The sequence below is a fragment of the Cyanistes caeruleus genome, chromosome 5, assembly GCF_971803275.1.
Source record: "Cyanistes caeruleus chromosome 5, bCyaCae1.hap1.1, whole genome shotgun sequence".
Taxonomy (NCBI): domain Eukaryota; kingdom Metazoa; phylum Chordata; class Aves; order Passeriformes; family Paridae; genus Cyanistes; species Cyanistes caeruleus.
In genome coordinates, this window is record NC_141705.1 from 53,986,382 (window position 1) to 54,011,115 (window position 24,734).

The following is a 24,734-nucleotide window of genomic DNA, read 5'->3' on the forward strand; positions in this document are numbered from 1 at the left end:
ATTTCAGGGTAAAGTTAGCAAAGCCTTCAGGCAAACTATCGCCAGCAAGGGAGGAACACAGCCCAGTGTCTTTGAACTTTGAGGGATAAACCACTAGGCAAGGACATCAAATTCCCATTTTGCATTTCAGCCCCATCCTCCACAAAAGAGGGTGTGGAGAATAACCCTTGCCCACCGCTAACCCATGCTGCCTGGGGCCACCACAGCAACCGCTTTTGTGCATCTCTGCTCTGTCCCCACATCAAACAGGTGGTGTTTGGGGACTGAGAGGAAGACTGCTGCCTCAACACAGTTAAGTGCAATTATCACACCCAAAGGAGTATAACAATACATAATCCATTTTTCTCCAATATTTGGGGGCAAAAGAATAAGGAACAATGAATGAGAGAAAATACCATCCTTATTAATGCACACCTCAAAGTTATCTGTAAGCTACACTTGCATCTAAAGAGGATAAACTAGACTTGCAATCTCTTCTAAGAGAGCAAGTCCCTGGGGAGCTTTTTCTTTTGTACTCTAAGTAGATGTCTTTGGGGGGGAATCACTCTTTCATGCCTAAATGTTTCTGTAGTATTATTTTGCAACAGGATTGCCGGAGTTACATTATTTTTGTTCCTGAATTCTTCCTTTTCTCTCCTGGAATATTCCTCTGGGCAAGCTGTGGCTTACTTTGGACTTTTACAGAAGACATTCAGAGGCAGAGGAGATAAAAATCCAGTTAACAGGCAGTAAAGTGTAGCAGTGAAAAACAAGCCTTAAGGAATGCAATAGTTAAGCCAGCAGAAAACAGCACTGTTTTCTGTAGCAATTTAGGACCTTCATAAAAGTCAAGGGAGTCTAATAATGTGCTGCAATGGAGAGGGATGTAAAAGCAAAACATCTCTAAGCCGTACAAATAGCCTCATCCAGCTCTGTGCTTGTAGGCAGGGTCAGCCTGCCAGGCAAGCCAATACCCGACTTCACCACCAGGCACACACCCGCCAGGCAGGCTCCTGGTACTGTGTGCCACAGTGGGATGAGCAGTGCCACCACCTTCCTGGCCCCACTCCTGCCGCACGGATCCAAGCAGTGGAGGGGGAAAGACATGGCAGCACAGCCAGCAGAGCAGCTGAGGAACAGAGACCAGGAACTGGGACTTGTTGTCTGTCAAGCAGTGAGCCTGTGACATCTGCCATGTCGTGGGTAATTAGAGTTGTGTACAAATCTGGCTTCAGCTTATCCACTTGAGCTGAAAAAAGCAGGTTAGTTCATTGGTGAAAGCATTTTGTAAAGCCTTCAGCTTCATTTGTGCATGACTTGGTGCAAACAGGGAAGATGTGGATGTGCTGAGATGCTTTGAAAGGACAGTATGGGTAGGCACAGCAGTGACATGGTCTCCAACAGGCCCACCCAGACACTCTTTACTCTTTACTCTTTACCATACTGCTAGGTAAAAACTAACTTGGACATAGCTATATATGATATGCAATCCAACACCTCTACCTCAACATAAACCGAACAGCAGAAGATCTCAGTTTAGCTCCTGGTCTGTCACTGACAAGCTAAGTGTCCTTGAAAAAGTCACACAACTTTCCTAGACCTGTTTAAACTGCAAAGCAGGGACAGGAAAGGCAGTCTGCTGTAATGGGGCCTTGATCTTGACTGGGACTTCTGATGGCTCAATAATCCCAATAATAAACATTTCAGAGACTGAATTACCTAGAGTCATCCTCAGGCACTTTACACATTGCATATGTATTTATTCTAATTTAGGCACCTACATGTTAACTGTAGGTGAAGGCATCAGCTCGTGCTTTTATTACCCAAAGTCCAAAGAAACTGCACATCCTAAAAGCCACCTCATTGGATGAAAGAAGCTGAAACACAGAAGCTGGTAGAATGCCTTTAGCTATAAATCTGCATGGTAAAAACTGGTCTTTCTTTCCTCCAGTCTGTTCAAATTGGCTTTTATCTATATACAGAAACCCTGCTCCATACACAGGCTGAAGTAAAACATCCATGGTAGGTACTTGGAGCCTCCAGGGGCATTGATAACTGAAATAATTGGCATATTACCACCAGAGACTCAGAAAAGTCACCTTCCAACTACAATGGGTTGCTTCTGACAAAAGTCAACCGAGGCACGTAATATCGTTGTTGCTCATTAGCTTTCCATTAATGATAAAATTTCTGATTTCAATATTTAATACACCTCAGAGATCACAGTGCATAATTTAATGTGCAAGCAGATAATTTGCTGATCAAGGTACATGTTTCACATTAAGGCAAATTGTTGCACACTTTGCTGATTAACACACACTCACATATGAGCAAACTCTATCGCTCTCTTCTACCAGCAAAGCATTGTCCTCTCTGGAGTTTAGTTGACAGCTGAACCCTCTACATCTAATTCCTTTTACATTCAGTATAAAAGCTCTGCCATCTCTGCTTGAGCTGTTTTCCATCGTGGCACACTCTTTCCTTCCACACACATCATTTCAGGATACCCTTGGTAATGGTAAAGTAGCCCATGTTGAGGCTGCTGTGTCACATGCCTCCCAGCATTATCTCCCTCTCAGCAGCTTATGGCTCCATAACTGAATCCACTCCTTGCCTGGAATTTTAGGCATGGAGAACAGCAATTTGGGCAGGAACTATGCTTTGGGGATTTCTTTCATACTCAAGCATAAAGCTACCTGGATAAACGGTAGATATAAATTGCTTTCCAACTGGTATATTCAAGACTTTGTGGAAACATGAACATCACCCTAGAGTTTGACTAGGGCAGAATTCCAGGTAAAAACCAGAGACAGCAATTCAAAACCCTCACTTTGCTCCAGGGAGCATCAAAACCCAGGTAGCAGACCTCACAATAATTCAAAAACTAGAAGGGCAATTTTTCACTTTCCTGCTCTATTAATTCACATGTTTTCTTTTAGGGTGAAGAAAGAGCTTAGTCGATGGACAGCTGCTCCTAACCACTGAATGAAATGCAGGGGAAGGAAGCAGGCTAGGGCAGATACTCCTGAGTTATAGTCCAGTAGCATTTCAATAGATCTCACTAGTATTATCTGGGCTATATAACTTACAACTACTGCTGATCGGGGTGATAAACATCCAAAACAATTTTATTTACACTGTAAAAATTGGACAGAATATCAGCAAGCTCTGCAAGTCCAGACAAAAGGCTAGGTTATTCCTGGAGATAACATCCCTCCCTTAAAAACAAGGATCAGACATCATAGGGTTTATGCTGAAACCACTCTGCAACATTTTGTCTGATCACTACCCATTAAGATATAGTTAAGCCCCTGTGAACCACTTAGCAAATTTTTCCCCCCAAGTATGAATTTGTCAAGATTTCTCAAGACCTCTGTATGCCTGAGATCCCAGAAGGTACCAGCAACTTGAAAAGGTTTTCATATTTCCTCTCTATCTTCAAGCTCAGTCAAATTAATCGGACTATACTGGCTCAGCCAATCACGCTGGCAGAAATTGAGCTGGCTATTAATGATTTTAAACAGAAGCAGCCCCTGGGCTAGAAGAGCTCCCAGTGGAGCACTGCTCCAAATTTTAGCAGAAGCCAAACTTTTTGTAAATGTTTCACAAACTTTTTTTTTTTCCCCCTTAACCTTTTCACTGCCAATTCCCCCCAAATGCTCTCTGTGGACAGCAATATTCCTTACCTTTTATCTGTGTGCAAAGTGACTGATCACACAGAATCATAGACATATTGTCCCTTTCCCTTCTTTCTGTTAAGGTACTTGGGAAACTTTTTTCTCCTGAGGATAGCTATAACTGAATGTTCTTCACACATGATTTCATGTGACTATTAATCATGACAGGCTTTATCCTTTTATTATCACACCAGTCAAAGTTACTCTCCTTTCAAAGCCAAGGAAAGGCAATCTGTGTTCAGGAAAAGAGGTAGGAGACCCTGGCCACTCAGCAAGTATAAGAATAAAGAAAGGAGGAGGAATTCATTTCCAAAACCCACAGACAGGTTTTCAACAGCTGACTAGTCTGGATATTTGCTTTGTTTGCCATCTAATTTTGGGTCAGACTAGGGGAACAGATCTGTTGTTCTTTGTTTCATATGCTGACTTTAAAATGCTGATGGTGCTGGGAAGCGGGGCCCAGGCTCCCCCACACCCTGACAGCAGAGCATCCTACCCACCACATTACAAAGTCAGGTCCTTGTGTGTGGCCATCCCCTGCCCTCTCCTCTCAGTGTCTCCTGAGGATTTTGCTATGCTATGGCATTGCTGTGACACCAGACAGAGTATGTTCCTGCTCTGGCTGGTTATTCCTGGGAGGGGAAAATCCTCCCTTGTCTTGGTCTGACTGCTCAGGATCAGGAGTTTCTCTCTCACCAGTAGTGCATTAACACAAAATTTTCTTGTTTTTTCTAAAGTAAGACTACAGGCAATGCTCCTATAGCAGGTGATTTTCCCATAAACCTTGACACTCATTTATTTGTGTAGGCTGTGCACCCAGATTCAGCTGCCACAGAAGGAAATGTGCCCGGGATGGCATGTCTTGCAACCTAGAATGGAAGAGACAGGGAGGCACAAACCTACATATGAAGGCAGAGCTCGCTTACACACACACACGGTTCTGTCCTGCAAAAACAGGAACTATTTTAAAGAACTAGAAAGCCCATAGAACTCAATTCTTACCTGAGTTTCCTGCAGTCGACCATTATAACTGCAGAGGTAACAATCTTCACCTACTACAGGAATGGCAAAGGGATTCTGATAAACCCAGCTACACTTCAGAGCAATGCCTCTCCAGCCAGTCCTTCCTGGTCATCTGTAATGTACCACAAGGATAATTTCCTCTAGTACACTTTGAGAATCAGTGGAGGTACCTGCATAAGAGCTTCAGCTCCCTCTACCCTCTGCAGATGAAGGGTTACCCAAGCCCCATAAATCCCATAGATAGATGTGTTACATTCTTCCCACACTTTGCACAACTAAAATAACCTCTCCCATTTATTACTAATGACTATTTCCCTCCTACTAGGATGTTAGAAAAGTAACTGTCCCACTAGAGCTATCAAGTTCTCAAAACCGAAGTCCAGATCCATCCAAACATTCAGGCATCTACTTTCCACTAGCAAGAGACTCTCATTCCTACAGGAGACAGAGGGCACTGGAGCACAGCAGTGCAATCACCCATCAGTCTCAGCTATCCCTCCCTCCAGCTGTGCCAGCTTAAGTTCAATGTTTTGCAGGTGTCTGCACAGCAGCAGTCTTCCAACTAAACCACTCTCCAAACCTCTTAAAGTCAGAGATTTTAGGTTTTGAAACCTTAAACGCAAAAAGTGCACTTCACAACAGCTCCTGTGGGTATTATAAGGAGAGAAAAAATGCTTTTAAGCGCTCTTAAGAGAGAAGAAAATGACAATGAAATTGAGAGGAAATGGAGAAAAGGATAATCACGCCACAAGTTGCTGCTCTCATCTCCCAACTCCTTCCAAGGCAGCAAGAACCCAGGCAGCCGGCAACAGCTGCCACCCGATTAAACTGAACAATTTACAGGTGCTCGGAGGGAGCACTTGCGAGCAATTAGCCGAGCGAATTCACTTACTTGAAGATGCAGGGCGGCCCCGGCTGCCGCAGTTGGGCTGTGCTCTGCTGCCTCTGCCAAGCGGAGGACTGCCAAGTGCCTCCCGGTGAGGGGCTGGCGTGCGGGTGCTAAGCGAGCTGGGGAAGCCTTGCTCCGCACCAGCATCCTGCAAGGGATTCTACACGTGTACGGGAAGGGAAAATGGGCTTTTCTCACTCTGCAACTGCTCTCTGCCCATGGAGGGGATGGGTGCGGTCCATCAGGCCCGGAGGGAAAACACACATCCCTGCAGCTGGGTGAGCAACCTGCTCCCACTCTGGCCTTCAACCCCAGAGCCTTCCATCTCACCGTCTTTTCATGCCTGTTATAATGGCCTCTCCTTGCTTCTATTGACAAAAATGTTAATCAGCAACAATAAGCACTGTCTAGCCAAGACATGGCTACAGTGAGACCACATCTTATCAATTCTTCGCTTACTCGACCTGGAACATGGATAGTTTGCAGAACAGTCCTCTGCAACTCAACCGAACCACTTCCATTTATTCCTTCCTGATGAAACTCTATCCGAGTGATTTAGGAATCAGACAAAAGAAAGCTGGGATGATTGTTTCCACTGTGGAATAAATAAATAAGAACACTTCAAAATACGTTGTCTATGTGCCACTCTTTCTCTTCCAGTTAATCTCATTAATACAATTTGGGGAGTTTCTCTTGCAGTTAAAAAGGTGTATTCTAACACATAGAAAAGAAATAAACAAAGTATTTTGCTTCAGATCTCAGCTGCAGTCAATTTATTCTTTGAGCCTCTTAACTTAAAAACCATAAGGCTTTTGTGTCTTTGCCTGTATCAAAGCCACACACAAATTGAAACAGCCCCGCTTGCATCCACTCAAATTCAGTAACACCACTGCTCTCATTTTGCAATTACCCGAAAATACTTCTGTATTCTCTTTGTTTCTACCTGCTTCTTTATTCCCATCTTCCAATTAAACAGCAGAAAGATTCGAAATACCTTCTCTAATTGAGGGTAATCCAAAATGAAAGCTGGCTTGAAGGCTGAAATCAAAGAGCTGAACAGGATATCTTTACTTACACCAAACAGTCCCACGATAGCATCTAGGAGAAATGATGGCTTCCCCCCATAAAAGCCAGGGTCATACTTGCTGTATAGGAATACAAAGCCACAGAGTGCAGTGCAATATAAAATTGGAGTATAATCCTCAGCTACTGCAAATTGGCATCCTACTCTTTGGTGTATGCTCAGTGACAATGTTCCCCGTGCTCAGAAATGTCACTTTCCACTGAGAATTCCTCAAGCTGGGCAAGTGTGGCACCTGAGGGTAAAACGAGAGGGACTGATGTCAGAAACTCCTTGCTAAATCAGTGTTTTATTTAACATGATAATTGGAGCAAATATTACAGAGACTTTGGATGATGTTGCAAATTTAAACCAGCCTGGAAGCACTTAAATTTCATGTTTAAAATTGTCAGCACTCAGGAAACTGGATGTGATGCTGTTTTGAATGTCGTTAGCAGCTTTAGGAGGAGCCTGGTTCTTGGTCTCTGTGCAGTGGTGATTTCCTCAATGAAGAGTATGTCCCAAGGGCAAATACTTCTCTGAAGCCAGCAGAGATGTGGGTTGCTAACAACAGCAGATCCATACACAAATCCACAAATCCATAAAGGGCCAAAATTAAGAATTTCATGTCCCTGAACTCCTGCAAACTATGAAGAGGATAACGACCAAGACCTGTATAACTAGGTGCCTTCATTAGAGACCTGAAGATACTGGATGGATCCAGATGAGGTGCATGAGAACTGCTAAATTTAGCAGTAATGCTGCCTGGATGTGGAATAACAGGAGAGCAACAAAGAGTGAAGATTTCTGCCTTTTCTGCTGTAACTTACTCAAAGAATTTTGGACTGCCTTAGCCATGGCAAGCAGTCACACACTGCAAGAGCATTTTCATGTGCTCCAGCTCGATTTATTTTGAGATCCAAAAATCAGATGATGGTTTCTCATATTGTAACTCTTAACTGAGTGGTAACCCTGCAGCTTCACCTCCTATTTTCATTCTAGCTGCTGTTTATTGCCAGAATCCCAGCAAAAACCCTTTGCTTTATGACACACCAATTCATGCCTAGATTAAGCCTTAGGCCGCTTGAGGTATTACAGAAAGATAACATCCATTGAGAGATGTGTAGGCTTAGTCACCCAATAAAGAACATTTTTACCAGCTGGGCATCACACCCTTATCAGATTATGCTTTATGCACTGTATTCTCTAGTCTGCAAGTGCTTTTCTGGGATCAATTAGAAGTAGCGTTAGAGGCAAGAAAAAAATCCTTGCTAAGGAATTTCACCACTAGAAGGATTTCTTGGCTGCAAATCAGCGATGTTGTTAAAACCAGGTATGCTTTAAGGAGACCAGCAACTCATATTATTTGAGCAGACATCCTCCTCAGTTGGGCACTGCAGTTTATTCCAGAGCACTCAATCCATGATATAACTTCTGTGCAAATAGCAGAGAGCCAGGAGAGGGTGCTCAACAATAAGCAGAAGATCCTGTACACGGATCAAGCCCAGCCAAAGCCACTGAATGGCACCGACATGGAGAACAGAGGACTGCTTAATTCACATTTTAATGTGTTCAAAGGGAGTTTAATTGAGATCTTTAAAAAACATTTTAGAATACAGACAAGTCCACTGGATAAAATTTTATAATGTGGGATTCTGCCTGCCGGACTTTAAGCATAAAGGATTAAGATTTCACCCAAATCCTCTGTGTCCTGCCAGCAAAGGCTATGAAAGTCTCAGGTCAGTCCACAGAAAACATCAAGTATGGAGATCTTGAGGAATCTGAATTAGTGGAATTTATGCTTAACTTGCTTGGACAAAAATGTTATGTCCTAATGCCCAAAAGTACTGAGATGCTTGAGGTTTTTGGTCAAGCAAAGTCTTCACTGCTTTTCTTTTTCAAATTTTGAACAAATTGATGCTAACTGGAATAAATCTGTGGTTTTCAACATTTGATAAATAAGCTGGTACTTTTTCAGTACAGGAAATACCACCCTTTTTTTGGGAGATTTTAAAATAGAGAAAAAAAAATTGTTGCTTTTGACATTGAAATATCCAATTCGAAATAATTACTATTATTATGGTCATTGTCTTTAAAAATTATTCTTCAGCAAGAAAGGCAGAACCTTAGGTGTCCACACAGCTCCTGCAGGAGGCAGGCAGGAACCAGGACTCCAAGTAAAGGTTGTATCTCTGCAATGTTGATCTGTGAGGCTGAGCAGGATGGGAATCCGGAGCTATGGGGTTACTAATGGCACATCCTTTATCTTGCTAACTGCAAAGGTTATTTTGCAGTCTGTGTTGTTTCTAGCGAAAAAAGCTATGTGGCATTACATTTGCCATAGCAGAATAAGAAGGGGGGGAAAAAAAAACAATGAAAGACGTGAATTTATCAATTAAAATCTGAAGCAGGACTTTTTCATGGAGTCTGCTGTCACAGCTGATCAAATTGGAAAACGGTGAAAATTTAGGCTCTCTGGACTGAGTAAATAACTGTAATTTGGATTTAAATGACATAGGAATCAAAAGTTGAGTCTATTTTCTGATTCTGTAGCTCTGCTTTTCCTCATTGTTTCTTCTTGAGCCTCCTACTGTTTATAAAATTAAAAAATCAAGCTGAGCTGAATGTCCAATGTCTTCACTATGATTGAATCTCTCTTTCTGTGCATGTGATTGACAGCAACAGAAAAGAATGTTTTCCTTAGCTAACAAACACTCACTTTGGCTTCATTTCATCTGCCTTTGCATGGGATCATTCAGCCCTTGAAAAGAACACCACTGGGAATGACCTACTTGCTGGTAACCTCCTAGTAACTTAGATATTCAAACCAGTTCTGCCAGAGAAGTGATGGAAAAGTTTCATCCCTGATGCTTGCAAGATAGTTCTGGAAAATGGCAAAATACCTCTTGAACCTATTTGGCAAAGTCCCTGTGCGAGGTTAAAGGTCCTTGTTCACTTTATTGTCTGTGGAGGGAGGGAAAAAAAGATCCACATAGAAATTGTTTTCAACAGCAGTTTTAATTCACTGTAACTTTCAAGCCCTCTGTGGCATTATGATTGTTTTAGTCACGTGTGTGGAAGAGGAGAGACAGATAATATTGGTGCACTATCTGAACAACATCCACCAACAAAAGTCATCTAATGACTTTTGAAGCCATATACTGCAAAATCTGATGTCTGTACTGGGCTGTTTTAAACAGGATAAATGAGATCCAGAAGTGAGATAAGTTCCTCTTGCATATGTTAACCAACCAGTATCTCCCAATTAAACCAGTTAAGGGTAAAATACCAAGACAAAGCCAAAAAACCTAACACAAGAAGAAAAAGAAAAAACACAAAAAAACCATTCACAAACTCCAAAATCCAGGAATACTGCATTCTCTTTAGTCTCTATCATTTTTACTTAAGGGATCTCAGTTGATATTACTGCTTAGTGCTTTAGGAAATCTGGCTATTTAAACCTTTATATATGAACTTCCTCATATATGCTGAAATATATCCCTATAAAGACACTGGTGGTGGAGTGAAAGGCAGATTCCCACAGAGAAACATTATTATGCCTTATTGAGAGATAACAGAGATATCTCTGTGCTAACAGTACATACAAGGCAGCACAATTATACTGGAAACCAAGGGAGGCAGAGCTCCCTTTGCTTTGGCAGCCCAGTGCCCAGGCAGAGGACTTGCAAACTCTGAGGAAGAGGGAACTGAAGGCAAACCACCCTTTTTTTTTTTTTTTCTCTGAAAAGTATCCAGAAACAATTTGATTCAAAGTGTAGTCAATGCTTGAGGAAAGTTGGAAAAAATCAGGGAAATATTAATGGCAAGGCTGTATTTCAGTACATGATCTTGTTTAACTTCAGGTGTGTTTTACTGGCCCAAATGTTATGGTGTGCGAAAGTCCACAAGAACACAGGGATGGATGGATGGATGGATGGATGGATGGATGGATGGATGGATGGATAAGATTGCACAGAGTGCAATTTTTGAGCTGGGGAGAGTAAGCAGTACAGAGTGTGAACGTGAAAAATGCTGACAGGGTAAGATGGTGGTGGCAAGACATGACCCAGGGAATGTAAACTCTGCAACATCAAGAAACAACCCTGGTCCAAGGAGAAATGGAAGATGATGTCCCCATCCTACAGCTTGGCCAGTAAATACTTTGGATGTTTAACTGGAGTAGTAAATGGATTAATGCTCAGACTGAATAGTTCTATTAGGTGCATTAAACTATAAGGAATGCTTCCTATTTTTCACTTATGAATATCCTGTTTGTACACACAGTAACCCAGAGAAAACAATTATGACACATGCAAGAGAACTAAATACAAGCTTAGTGGAAAATACAAAAATATGCTAGACTCATAAATTCTAGATTTATTGATAATCTTCAGATTTAATCAGATAACAACTAGTTATCTCTGTATTTTCTTCCTGGAAGAAGGCTGGAACAGTAGTAGATGGATATTTGCCATCTATTTTCAAAATCTCTGAAGATCATGTTGACAAACACAGTTCTTTGATGCAGAGCTTTAATTGAATTAGATGCTTCAGCAATCATTGATTCATCATTCTAATACTCAGTGCAACTCAGATGAAAAATCTGCATGTTTCCAGTCCTTCAGAGGTGGCCTTACTAGGACAAAGATTCCGTCCATCCCAAAAGCTATTAAAGATACAAACATCATGGGACTGAATCATTTTTATGTGACTGCCTGAATACCAGCCTGAATTAGGGCTGTATTTACATAAATCAGTGTGGTAATGTTCTTCTCCACCTTTTTTTTTAGTTAGAAAGAGGAAATGAGAGAAAGGAGATGTTGAAAAGGAATAGGAGCTGCAGTGACATTCAATGGAATGATTTTGTGCTGCTACAAATCAGTGTCTAAGCACTAATGACAAGCTATGGATATATACACAAACAGCCCTAATAAAAAACAACCCCAAAACAACTCTATTCCAATCACAGTAAAACATTCAATATCCAATGCTACCAATTCAATCATAAAAGCTTTCAGCCTTAATTTGTAATGCTGGACTCATTACTCCTAAGTGCTCTGCTCTTCCTATTGTCTTATAATTGTGTTTCTCGGGTATCTTTGGTCACACCATGGCCAGGTTCTTCAAACATGACTCAAAGATCAAGCTGGGGGTGAAAGCTTCTCTCCTTTTCTTTCTACATATGCTAAAAAATCCAAAATTCAGCTTGTTCTTGCTTCTTTTTCAGGGCAGGATAGTCTCCAGCAGTTCCACCTGGGAACAATCAAATCCCAGCCACCAAAACTCCCCACTTAGGTATCTGAAAGCAGATGCACTGGGCACTGAGCCATTTCCAAGTCTGGCCCACCACCAACTGCAGGGCTATTCATGGCAATATGATTCATAACAATAAACGTTTTTGAAGTGCTTCTCATTAAATTATCCGCACAAGCTGATGGTAATTCCTCTGTGATGTGGAACAAGGCTTTGCAATGCTGGGACCTGGCTAAGTGCAGCGCAGAGGAACATGCAGGCTTCACACAGATTTTTGTGGCAAACTGCATGCCTTGTTTCCCGCAGCAAGACCCTGAGGCAGCTCATGAGGATCGTGAATCTGGGGGTGGAGGTGCAGGATCACTTCTCTTCCCCTTCTCTGCATGCTTTTCTGTGAAAACAACAAAAAAAAGCTTCAGCAAGCATTAGGCCCTAAATAGCTCTGGTTTTGGCATTTTCAATAAGAGTAAACAAGGAAGGCACTAGTTGCCACAAGCTCATGGAAATGAAGTGTGGAATTCCTGTCCCCTCCATCATGCCTTAGTCCTCTGCACTCAATAAAGTCGTATTTCAAGATCTTGCTATAGACATAAATGCTCAGTCTCATAGCATCTTTAGAAGGATATGTAATGATATATGCTCACATGAAAACCTCTAAATTCCTTGACTGCAAGGAGTTTTATAGCTTGCAAGTGTGGTACTATTATATACTGCATGTCATACCAGGATACCAGAGTTTGAAGTGTTGCTACCAGCCTCGTCTAGCATAACATATTGGCCCTTAATCTGGTTCCCCCACGAGGAGCCCTACTATCATGTCCACATATAATCAGACCTGTGCAGCTGCCTACATGTTCTTTTTAATTGGATTGAAGTTAATCACAGTAGGATTAATTTGAAGAGATCAAGGAAACAGAGTGATATTTTGTGGAAAGCAGATGGTTTCTTCTGGATGAAATAAAGCTCTGAAAGCCATAGGAAGTGTTTAACTTCACAGGTTTACCAAGATTAAGAGCTCAAGGATTCTGTAACTTAAATATAATATATTTAATCACATTTATGCCATGTCAGTGAAAGAAACCTTTGGAAACTTACTGCATGGTTTTCAAAAGGAAGGGGGTTACTGACAGATACTGGCATCTGACAATTGTCCAGCACTCCTCTGAAGGGAGAAATGAAAACGTGTCCAACTCTGGCATAATTATTCCCAAGCAAACTAAAGTTAAGCACTACTGTTTTCATGAGAACCTAGAGCATCCTGCCTCTCCAAATGGCATAACACGTGTCATTGTTGAAAATTAACCATAATAAATGGACTGACAGTTCAGCACTGAACTGTGAATTTTGATTGAATTGTGATTTTGGCTGTTTCCTTTTTGCCCTCCAAACAGGGTTTTTGTAAAGGAATTGCTTATCAAACCACAAAGTACACATTAGGTAACAAAAACTTAACCAACCACCTAACACCTTAAGCACTTTTAAAAATATGGACTTAAAAATGTTAAAACACTCTTGAAGAAGCATTTCATTAACAAGCTGCAATTCTTTTTCCATCTCTCGCACATACATGTAAAATACATTGGCACATTCCCATGCTCAAACACAAACAGACATCTTGATTTCTCTACAAACTCAGACCTTGCTGAAGTACCATAATTTGCATAATTTGTATGTGATACACATGTTAAGCAGGAAAGAAGAATGTCACTACAATGAGGATGTAAACTAGATGAAACTGAGCCAGGACTAGCCAGAGCAGGTCTGCAGAGCAAGGAAAATGGGAGTCTCAGGAAAACACGTGCAGGTATGTCCCTCAGACTTCAGAAAGGAGAGTTTTCTAAACTTTCATTCCTAAGAGCACTGAACAGCAGTGATTACTCAGCTAGATTTGCTCTTCGGAAACAGAATCTTGACTTACTTGAGAAGCCTGCCCACTGTAATTATATCCAATTATCTTGTGTAGGGCTATTAAATAACATACACCACTAGTATTAGCAGGTTCAGAATTCCATTAGGGTGAAATACATTCCTTCATCCCAAACTTCTAATCAGAGCTTCCATATGATGCAAGAAACTTTCCTGCAGATGTGTCCACTCATCTTTCACTTACATTAAGTACTACAGCCTCCACTATCATAGTAGATAAGAGCCTCATAAATGGCCATAATTTTGCTTTCACAAAAAAAACAAAAAAACCCCAAGAGGTCAGTAGTCAGTATTCCCTATTTAGAGCCAAGAAATAAGAGAGTTGACATGCTAGTGCCAGAGCAGATCCTCACCTCTTTCGTGCCTGCAAAAATAGAAGGTGGAAGAACAACAGACTCAGGAAAAGGGAAAATGGAAAGTCACCTGTTGAGAAGGTGGCACAGTATTAAGACCACCAGGTTACTTCTGTACACCCAGAGGTTTGCAGTGCACACACCCTACTTAACAACTACAACTTTAAACAGAGAAGGCTACAAGAAGAATGAAATCATTAAGATGCATTTTAATCTGCTTTAAATCTAACATAACTATTCCTTTGCTATAAGCATGTCTCATTTAAACCCCGGGGTCTAGTTCTCCTCCCATTATATGCATTTATTAAACATTTCATAATCTGCTAGTGCTGAGAGGCAATTTAGGGCAGGACCTCATAGTGATTATCACTTAGTGCAAAGGAGCTTATTACTTTACACCCACACTCCAGAGCAGTCACTAGAGATATGGCAGAATTTATATCTGCTGAAAGTAAAGCTTACTTATGGATATTAATAGATACACAATCATATTTTCCAGTTAGATTTACTTAGCTACAAACTTGTTCTATTGTAAAGTTTTCCTTTTCATCATGTAATTAAATGTGATATATATGATGCTGAAGGTAGTTACAACATTGTATATATTACCTTTCTGACAAACTAAGAGATATGCTGCTAATAGCTAATTATATTTACTCTACAATTGTTATAAATCCTGCAGGAAAACCTTTGGTTGTATTATCATTTAATTACATATATGAAGAAGAATAATTAGGTGGTTACCTTGTAACTAAAACATAATTAGAAGGTGACTGTACAGATCACTTTGGGTTTATCCCAGAAACAACAGCCCTTCTACTCACAGTTCACAGATTAATTAATTTGGAGGGTACTAGGATCAGCAGCCAGAAAACAAGGTTCTTATACTTGGTCCTGGATACAAACAGCTACTTCAGCTGTGAGCAAAAATCCTGTCACCCCACCTCCTCTTCCCAAAAGACTGCAAGCCCTGTGGGACAGTGTAGTGCAGTATATACTTGTACTTTGCACAGCTCAAAAGCTGAGGACTCTGTAAACTGGCAGTGAAAATTTCCTTGAATGGTACCTTTCCATATTTATGATTTCTTCTAAAATTATGGCCACAAAGTGTACCATTCCCTGTAAGTCGAAACAAACTGGAGCTGTTCCTAATGATGAAAGTAGAGAGGCTTTCTCAGCAGATCTGCTTATATTCAGGCTGCAAAAGCTCTCAGAGGAGGATGAAAGAGTTAATTAGAAAAGAAGGATCAGAGTGAAAAAAAAAAAAAGTAGAGTATAAATGAGTGATTAGGGGAAAAAAACGAGAGATCAATTTTATAAAGGGAATTGTATTTAAATGCCAACTTCCTCCAGCTGCCTGCATAATTCATGTAATACCTCTAGCCCATACATGTCAGCTGATATCTGTACCTGTTTAAAGACATTAATCACACACCAGAAAAGTCAGTTATTGTATTAAAAAAAAAGATTGGATAGAAAATGAACATAACAGATACTGAGCAGAAAGAACGTTGACTTTGATGCCAAGGCACCACAGACGTAGGTGGATGGAGAATCTGACCTTCATTCTCTACCAGAAACAAGCGGTGCCATTTTAGAGGATGTCATTTTATATATAGTCTCTGGGCAAATTTTGGGTATAATTTCAGTTTTAAAAAATAAAAATTAAACTAATTTGAAATTAATAACTTTTCAAAGTTGATTTTCCTGAGGAAAAAAAACCCCACCACTTTTAAAAAGGAAGTTCATAGCATGAAAATTAGGCATCCAATGCCATTACAAGAAAAAAAAAAATAATTGAAAATGTCCTTTTGATTTCTGAAAAGCTGCAAGAAAACATGCTTATGTTGAAATAAAATAAAACAAAACAAATCCCACTGAATTCAGTGAGCATTAAGTCACACCTTTTGGGATAGTCCATGTATCCCAAGTCCACAGATGAGAAAAGATAAAAATAATCTCGGTCATACTGTCAGCTTCTTACTACCCACGCTCCCATTTTATTTGTCAAATACGTAAATTAGGATGGTTGGTAGCTACAAGTAGTGCCAGACCCCGAGCTGCCTGTAGTGTCTGCAGCTTGGGAATGGACACATGGATACCCTGGGATGCTGCAGCCAGGCCTTACACCCAGTGCTCTCAGAGGATGCAGCTTGTCCTGCAGCACCCCAGTCTGCTCATCAGTGCTTGTCCCTTGAACACAGGAGAGAAAAAACAGCTCAGTTATGTCTCAGAAGCAGGTGTGCTTCACAGAGTTCTCTCGGTCCTTGCTCAGCTGCTTGAACAATTTGCCACCTCCTGTCCCCTGTATGGTGAGCACCCCAATCTCTCCACATGAGCAAATACAATAGGACAGAGTAAGAACATTTAGTAGTCAATTCTGCATGCTGCAACAAGTTGCTTCCCCTTGATTGCTCCTTTTGTGTTAAGAGCTTGTCCTTCGCACATCTCTAACGGCAGAGAAATTCACAGCTAATCAGTGTGCTAATGAAACAGTTGTTCTGTTAATAAAAATTTTTAGAAACTTGCAAAGAAAGAGGCAGCTTTACAAATGAGCCTTCCTCTTCAGCTAGGGCTGCCATTCAGATCAAGAGGTACAAAACAGCACTTCAGCCATGCTTAAACTTTACTACTGCAACAGTTCACTTCTTCCACCCCAGAATCATAAACCAATTAAAAACGTTACCAAAGAATTTACCAAGGAAAACCAAGTCAATCCTATGGTTATTACCACAATAAAGTCACACCTGAGGAGTTCCAGTGGGAAGGGAGCCTGCTGTGCCATGGACTGCCCAGGGCACGGCAAGGGTCTCCACTCCTGCCAGGGCCAGTCCTCTGTGCCTGGTGGTGCCGACCAAGGGGCTCCCACGCTGGGATGCGGGGCAGCCACATCACTCCGGGTCACTGCAAGCCCATCCAAAGCAGTGATGGAGATGCAGTGCCCCTGCTTGGGGTGCTGACATTTTCAGCCTCCCAAGCAGGAACTGGGTCCTTTCAAGCAATTTCTGTCGGTGTTGACACCAAACTCATCTCAGCCACAGACAGGTATGAGGCAGCAAAGACAACCAGGGAGAAATGGAATTGAAGAATATGCATTTGCACTGTGACTGCAAAGTCCTTGGTGATTCCCTGAAGAAATGAGACTCCAGAGATGGGAACTGCTCCCTTGACTACAGATGGGAAAATTATTTTGGTGAATACCACAGCTGCACAAAGCCCAGCATCTTAATATTTAAAAACACAGGGGAGCAAGGCAGAAGCAAAAAGGAGGATGGAAAACCAAGAAATGAAAAGGCCATGTAACCACAGAGAAAACAAAGAGCAGGTGAGGGCAGCAGAAAAGCTGACAATCCGTTTATGCCAAAGTGATTATCAGCGACTCTTTATTTTTTTACGGGATTGGGGATTGTTTAAAATGCATTGCCTGGTTTTGTTAATACCTCAGAAATTTCCTCTCTCTTGCTGCCCTTGATGCCAGACAGCCCCTGGGCAATGACAGAAAAGCCCATCTTTGTCCCACAAAGCAAAGCTCTCTCCTTGCCAACATGGTTCCTGTGAAATCCCCCTCTGCTAGAGGACTTGGCCAGGACACTCAGGCCACCTGGACAGCAAGATTTGCGGAGACTTTGACACGTGTGGTATGCCAATCTCAGACAGCATGCGTGTAGAAACAGGGAAATCCTATTCCCAGCCTGGTTCCTTTGACAGCTACTCGTGAAGCATTTAATAATCAAGGGACTACATGTCCTACCAAAGTCCTCTGGCAAAGAAAAACAGAATTTGTACTTGGTATTATTTCAGATGTGAAGTTATAAGCTGCTTTTGTGCAGTATTAAGTAAATAGTTAAGGACAAAGCAGTTTTTAACAAAAAGAGGTAGTGAGATACTCACGGATTAGTTTTGCACTTCAGCAAGCCTCAAAGAATTGTCTATAATATCTCCCCATTCTCGGGATGTAGCTTTTTCTTTTCAATGAGTCTGTCACCTCCTGTCAGCATCCCCTCTGCCTTCCTTCATCCTCTTAATTAATGACTGTGAGCTCTGCCTTTGTTCTCTCCATTCGGCTTTAAGCTAGAGAAATTAAATCGAAGGAATCCTCCAGAAGGCTTTGTACCTGCATATGAAGGTGTCATAAATAGCTTGTTAATGATTTGAGAAGTGACTAATAAGTAGCTACATTGGGTAACCTTTCAGCATGCTGAATATTTTGCTAAAAACGCAATCGTTTTAAATAGGGGATAGTTTAGTACCAGCATGGAACCCTGCAAATTGAAACTCATACCAACAGTATTGCTCCCGTGGGCCTCTGAGAGTGACCCAGAGCCTTCACCCCAGCTGTCAGTACTGGGGCACAGCCAGAAATGAGGGGCAAATTAACTCAGGGGCCAAAGCCTAAGGCAGATGTTAGGCCTAAACTCATTAAGTTTCCTTAGCAGAAAGCCCTGCAAATAAACCAATGCAGTCCAAATACTTCAGCTAAAAATAATTGTCATCCTCAAGGAATGCCCCCTGCAGTAATTTTAAACCCAGAGATGAAACACCACGCAGCTGCTCGCTCAGCCCTCCTTTCCTTCACCCCCACTCTATGGAATGGGAAGGAGGATCAAGACTTGTAAAACTTGTAGGTCAATGTAAGAACAGTTTAATGGCTGAAAATAAAGTAAAATGCAACAATAAGAGTAAATAATGATAATACAAAGGAAAAAACCTAATGATGATGATGCACACTATTTCTCACCATCCACTGACTGATGACAGATCCCCCTTCTCAATCTCAGATCAGCCACACTTCCAGGTAACTCTTCCAGTTTACATACTGGGCACGACATTCTGTGGTGTGGAATATCCTTGTGGTCAGTTTGAGTCACCTGCCCTGGACATGTTCCTCCCCAATTTCTTTTGCAAACCTCCTCACTGGCAGAGCACGAGACAAGGAAAAAAAAAAAAATCCTTGACTTAGGATAAACACAACTTAGCAAAAACCCATAGCATCAATACCATTCTCACTCTGAATCCAAAACACAGTACTGCAACAGCTCTTGGGAAGAAGTTAACTCTATCCCAGCTGAAACCAGGACACCTCCATAAATAATAGGTACAATAAAAATTAATTCTTCAATTTTGTGCGCCTCTTCTGCCATTAAAACCACATTTCTTATCTTTGTTTGCTTGTAGCAGGTGCAACATCATAGCAGTACACTGGAAAGTTATAAAATACTTTATGTTCTAGCTGTTTCTGCCAAAAAAACCACAAAACTTTAAAAGCTGAGCAATGACAAGACCTTGATGTACTTACTGTTCACATTCACGGCTGATTTTCAGAACTGAAGATTAAGGCAAAAATGTAATTAAGCAAATAATAAAAAATTAACAAAATTACTTGTTTGCAGAAGATACAACCCACACTCCTCAAACACATCCATATCTCATGCCTGAGGGGAATACATGTATTAACAGAAGCTTCATTTTTATAGATTTTGTGCATTAATTGGGACTGAAAAATGTGCTGCTATGACTGGCCACATACCAATTTGGGACACAGCAAGACTACAGTTGCACCAGAGTATGGTTCCTATCAATTCTGGCAGGAAAGTGCCTAGCACTAATTGTTACCTAACAATATATTACTGTCGTGGTTTTAAAACATTAGCTAAAAAAATCACTAGAAAACTTACTCATTTCTTGCTGTAGGGTATGGATTAGAAGAAGAGCAAAACAGGCTTAAAATTTAAAAGTAATAAAGAAAAATTATTAACAAAACTACCAGAATAAGAAACCAGAATAAAACCTCCAGAAACCCTTTTCCCCCACTACTTAACCATTCCCTCGTTCACATGACAACAGAGACAAAAAAACCTGGTGGTTAAAACAGTCCCAACTTTGCTATAGTCTTTTCATTAGTCTTTGTAGAGAAAAAGAAATTCTCTTCTGCCAATCTATGGAATTTTTCACAAGAAAACCATTTTCTCATGGCTTTCTATTTCTCTGATCCCAGCTGCCTGGAAAACTCTGCCATCAGTCCTTTCCTCCCACTTCACACCACTCTGAGGTGTGTTCGTGGGCCATGGTTCAAGGGGTGTCATTTTAAGGATGAGTTATTCAAAGGCAAAAGTTCTCTTCATCTGTCTCTGTGATTATCTCTGGAAACAGAAGTTTTCTCTTTGTCTCATAAGGGCCACAAATCTTCAACAATTATTACTTCTCTTTTTCTGTTCCAGCATTTCCTAAGATCACAACTACTTCACTATTTGCTCAGATCCACACTTTGAAATACTCCATTCCTCCCAAAATACTCTTTCATGAATTAAAGGACTTTTTTCAGAACATTATTGTCCATCTCCATAGCTTCAACAAAAGGATATTTCAGGTTATTGAAGCATCTCCTTATTTCTCTCCCCATCTGAAGCTTAATTCCTTTCTTCACTGTGTTTGATAGTTTATTTTGTCTCTTTACATGTTGATCCCCCTCTCTTCTCCTCTTCCTGGAAAAAGGATTAAATCTGCAAATCTCATCTGGGTGGTAAAAGGGTTAAAATCTTGCTCAAGCTGCAGGTGTTCATGGTTCCAGGTTTCAGCTCAGCTGAGCTCAAAGCCGGGCCCCCCTGTGAAAAGCTTCAGCCACTCCAGAGGTTTCCTGGGAAGCTGCAGCAGAGCCCGGCCAGAGCCCGGGCCCAGGAGAAGCCCCGCAGGCCCCATCTCCTGCCCGGGGCCTGCGGCAGGCCCAGCCCAGCCCAGCCCAGCCCAGCCCAGCCCAGCCCGGGCCGCATGGCCTGGGGAGGGGACGGGGAACCAGCTGGAGCTCAGTTACCTTTCACAGCCAGAAAACAAAAAGAGACAACGAAATTCCCAGGCTTAGGTCTTAAGGTGGTGTTCACAGGTTGATCTCACTTTTCAATGGTCAAAACTGCTGTCAATTCTCAGAAATGGCCAGTTGTTGGCCAGGAGAAAAACTCCCATCAGCCTCCAGCAGCCTAAACTTCCTTAAGTGTTTCTCTTTGTTTCTTAAATGTCAATCCATCACAATTACCTATAAATTTGGTAAGATTTTAGGATGCTTATGCTAAGCATAACTCTGTGTAGAAGTAACAGAAATGTTCTGGGAAGAATGAGCCCACTAAGAGCTCTGTGTCTATATCATTGACAGACGTGACACTGTGCACAAAATAAAATGTTCCTATGACTAGTGACAAGAAATCATAGTGCTTCTCTTTCCAGACAGGCCAAGAAAAGGGTTTTTTTTCGACCACAACTGCAGATTTTACAGTATCAGCAAGCATGTCACAAATCTTTACCCTGAACCAGACTGCTTGCTCTGAATCTGTCTAACAATCTGTGATGAAACATCTAAATTTTTCCTTTTGAAATGCTTACTCACTTGAAAATATCCTTGAAATTTTCTTCTTTTCAAATATTTCAAAAGTCTTATTCAAAACAACATAGTTCAACATGGGGTTTGGCAAAACATGTATGTCAGGGAGAACTGTGATAGAAAACATCTGACTATTTATTTCTTTGAGCATTTCCCACCCCCACTTTTTCTGGATCTCGCAGATCCCCGGCCAAATCTCCAATTCCCTTTTTTTTCTCAGACATAAGACCTCAGCTGGCTAAATTATCCCCACAACTGTGCAGCCATAGATCAGGGTTCCCAGTCTCACAGCTAATAGCTCGGTGGTGTTTCTGAATGTGTAATGGTTGAATTCCAGCAGTGAAAACAGTGTGAAAGGGTTCATCTGGGAGCCTCATCCAAAACTCTCAAAAAAGTGGGACATTTCTGTGTTAAAATCCAGGGCACAGAATCCAGTCCAATCTAAACAGTGGCCTCAAGAGAAAACAACATGAAATACTTTTTTTTGGGAGGCATAGTGACTTTTGGGGGGCTTTTGGAGATTTTTAGTTTAGGTTGCTTATTTTCTTGTGTTTTTGGTATTTTTTTCTCCCTTGCAGAAGGGTGTTAGAAAACAGATTACAGTTTCATGCTTCAAATAAAAATATAAAACAGTGAGGAGGAAAATATTTGAGTTAAAGCATGAAAATATCATAAGGGATTTATTTTCTTTTTTCTTTTTTTTTTTTTTTTTTTTAATTATGTGAGCCTGGAGTTACATTTAATGGTCCCTGAGACTCACACACTGAAAGGCCACCAGCAATCTGTTTACAAGACATGATGCTGGGGTTCTTTTTCTGCTTGGGAATGTGTTTCCTCCTTTGTTCCCACCCGAGTCATCTCTCACTAGCCTTGACTAACCTTCAACTCTGTAACTCTGATACATCACATTTACTCTCTGGTGTGCTTTGTAAACCTTGATACCCAACTATAAATGGGAAAACATGACTCCACTGTAATTTCTTCCATTTGCAGGAAGATGAATGTGCATGGCATCAATGTTTCTTGGTTCTCTGACAGCAGAGCTGTCACCTCCTGATCTGAGGCAAGTTTTAATGGCCAAAATCAGTAGTGCTTTCTGACTTGGTACTCAGAGAGAGGCATTAGTGAGACAGAGCTCCAAGTACTTTTTGATTAGTGCATTTCTCCAGGCAAGAGTCTGATTGAGTAGTAATTTCCAGGCTGAAGCCTTTGGACCACAGGGGCATCCTTTACCCGTCAGAATAATGTCAGTGACAACTAATTCCTTGACTTCAGTGGGCTGAGACCTTCCAAAACTCTGTTTCATAGAACGATACCTACAATCAAGTCAAACACAACAAGCCAAAACCAAGAGCCTAATTTTGACAAGATTTCTTATTAGACCAAGACTTTTGCACCTTTACATTTGACGGTACCTGTACTTTGTGGGAAAATAGCATTAGAGAGCCTATTTATAGATTAATGTTTAAAAATAGAAAAAAAATTATGTTGTACACAGTTGAGGTAAAGAAGTTCTGCTTATCAGAACATGCAGTACAGTGACAAATCCACCACTTGATGTCAATCTTACTAATTTTAAGAGAAAGACAGTTCAGTTCATTTCAGCCTATATTTCTCTCATTTCAGCAGCCACGATACGCAGCTTATGCAGACACGAGTATAGCTAATTATTGGTTTACATGTCTTGCAAAGGTAAAATCCCATGGACTTCACTGGGAAAATAACAAATCTTTTAAAGAATAGTATAGTGGTTCTTTTTACCAAGGATGTCATTAGAAATTGTAATCTCTCATAAACACAAGAGTTTTTCTGAAACAGGACCATGGTAACAAAGCAGACAAGATGTAAATGCTTTATTCCTTTTAGGTTTTTTTATTGCATTTTTATTTATGCATTTTCTAAGGTCAAATATATACTGTTCAAAATCCTTTACGAGCCTACTTAGCATCTGTTCCGTACAGTCTGTAAGAGCCTGTATAATTTTCTTGCTTTGATGTATGTATCAATGCTTCACAGTGTTTACTGGATACATTTCTGAAAATAAAAATCTATGATTCTACTACAAACATTTGTTTCATTTTTCTGTAAATAACAGCAGCTTTATACTTTCCTGTAACTGAATAAATCACTGCTGAAACCCCCCCAAAAAATCAAACAGAAACAAACCACAAAACTAGATCAAACTAATACTGCTTTCTGTAGAAAACAGAGACCAGGGCTGGGTTTGTTAGTGGGTGAGGGGTTTTTTTACATTAAAATAGATAACATAGAATGAGATGCTTTTTGGCTCCGTATTTTTTAAATTCTGGCATGAAAATATAGCCACAAAACCTTCTCTCACAAAGCAATTTGATTTCACTTAAAATATCATCTTTGAAGGTAGTTGTCAGTATATTGTGAGAGACTGTGTAAGTTAAAACCTGCTGAAAAAAATATTAGGAGAGTAAAGCAAAATTTCTTGCTTTTGTGTCCTCCCAGCTTGACTGTATTACAGCCTGGAGGTGCAGGAGCTGTCACATGAGCCTGTGTATGCTGTGATATTCTGTACAGATTCCTCCACTAATGAGAAGCCATGAGCACACTCCCATGTCCTGCTGCATTTTACTCAGCCTCATCTCTTTGCAAGCAGCTCTTCTCATCATTTCTCAGCAGCAATTTCTTTCTTTCGCAGAGGAGGATGGAGACAGCTTGGTGGGTGTTTGTGGGCGTATGGCTTCTGAAAGCTGTGTATTGTAGAGAATAATAGTCAGCTGCTTATCTTCCCTGTTTCAGTCACTTTTTAAACAATATGAACTATAACTTAGGGAGGTACAAGGATAATTGCATAGGAAAAAAAAAATAAATAAAGCTCCAGCATTGGAAAAAGATAGAAGATAAATGTCACAGACACTGAGCATGCAATGCTTGAAAAAATAACATGCATGCCTGACAACATGGACAAGCTGTGTAAGCCTTGTCTTAAGTCTGAACAGTAACTGAACCCCAGGAACTTAAAACATCTAGAACCTCAATCCTAATCTTCTGCTCTCATCACTAAACTTCAGCTTTTCTTTAACATCTGATTGTAATAGATGACTGACTTCAAATCATCAAATACTTCAAATGACACAGTAATCCCTGTGTGTTTGGGTTTTCTAAAGTGAGAAAGTACTGAAGGAAGCTACAGAAGGGATCCCTTCTGACTTTCACAGGCCTTTAGCTCAAG

General features: G+C 40.9%; 2 long non-coding RNA genes across 2 annotated transcripts in view; both read right to left on the reverse strand.

Moving 5' to 3' along the window:
* The window catches only part of LOC111928798 (uncharacterized), a 73,050-nt gene extending 67,905 nt beyond the window's left edge, over positions 1–5,145 (reverse strand). The window contains exons 1-2 of the long non-coding RNA XR_002864312.2: positions 5,030–5,145; positions 4,659–4,791 (exon numbers count right to left, since the gene is read on the reverse strand). This is a non-coding gene — a long non-coding RNA (uncharacterized LOC111928798). The remainder of the gene's footprint in view (positions 1–4,658; positions 4,792–5,029) is intronic.
* A 5,835-nt stretch (positions 5,146–10,980) lies between these two features.
* LOC111928799 (uncharacterized) overlaps positions 10,981–24,734 on the reverse strand; it is a 129,416-nt gene continuing 115,662 nt past the window's right edge. The window contains exons 11-13 of the long non-coding RNA XR_002864313.2: positions 18,899–19,074; positions 18,052–18,274; positions 10,981–12,272 (exon numbers count right to left, since the gene is read on the reverse strand). This is a non-coding gene — a long non-coding RNA (uncharacterized LOC111928799). The remainder of the gene's footprint in view (positions 12,273–18,051; positions 18,275–18,898; positions 19,075–24,734) is intronic.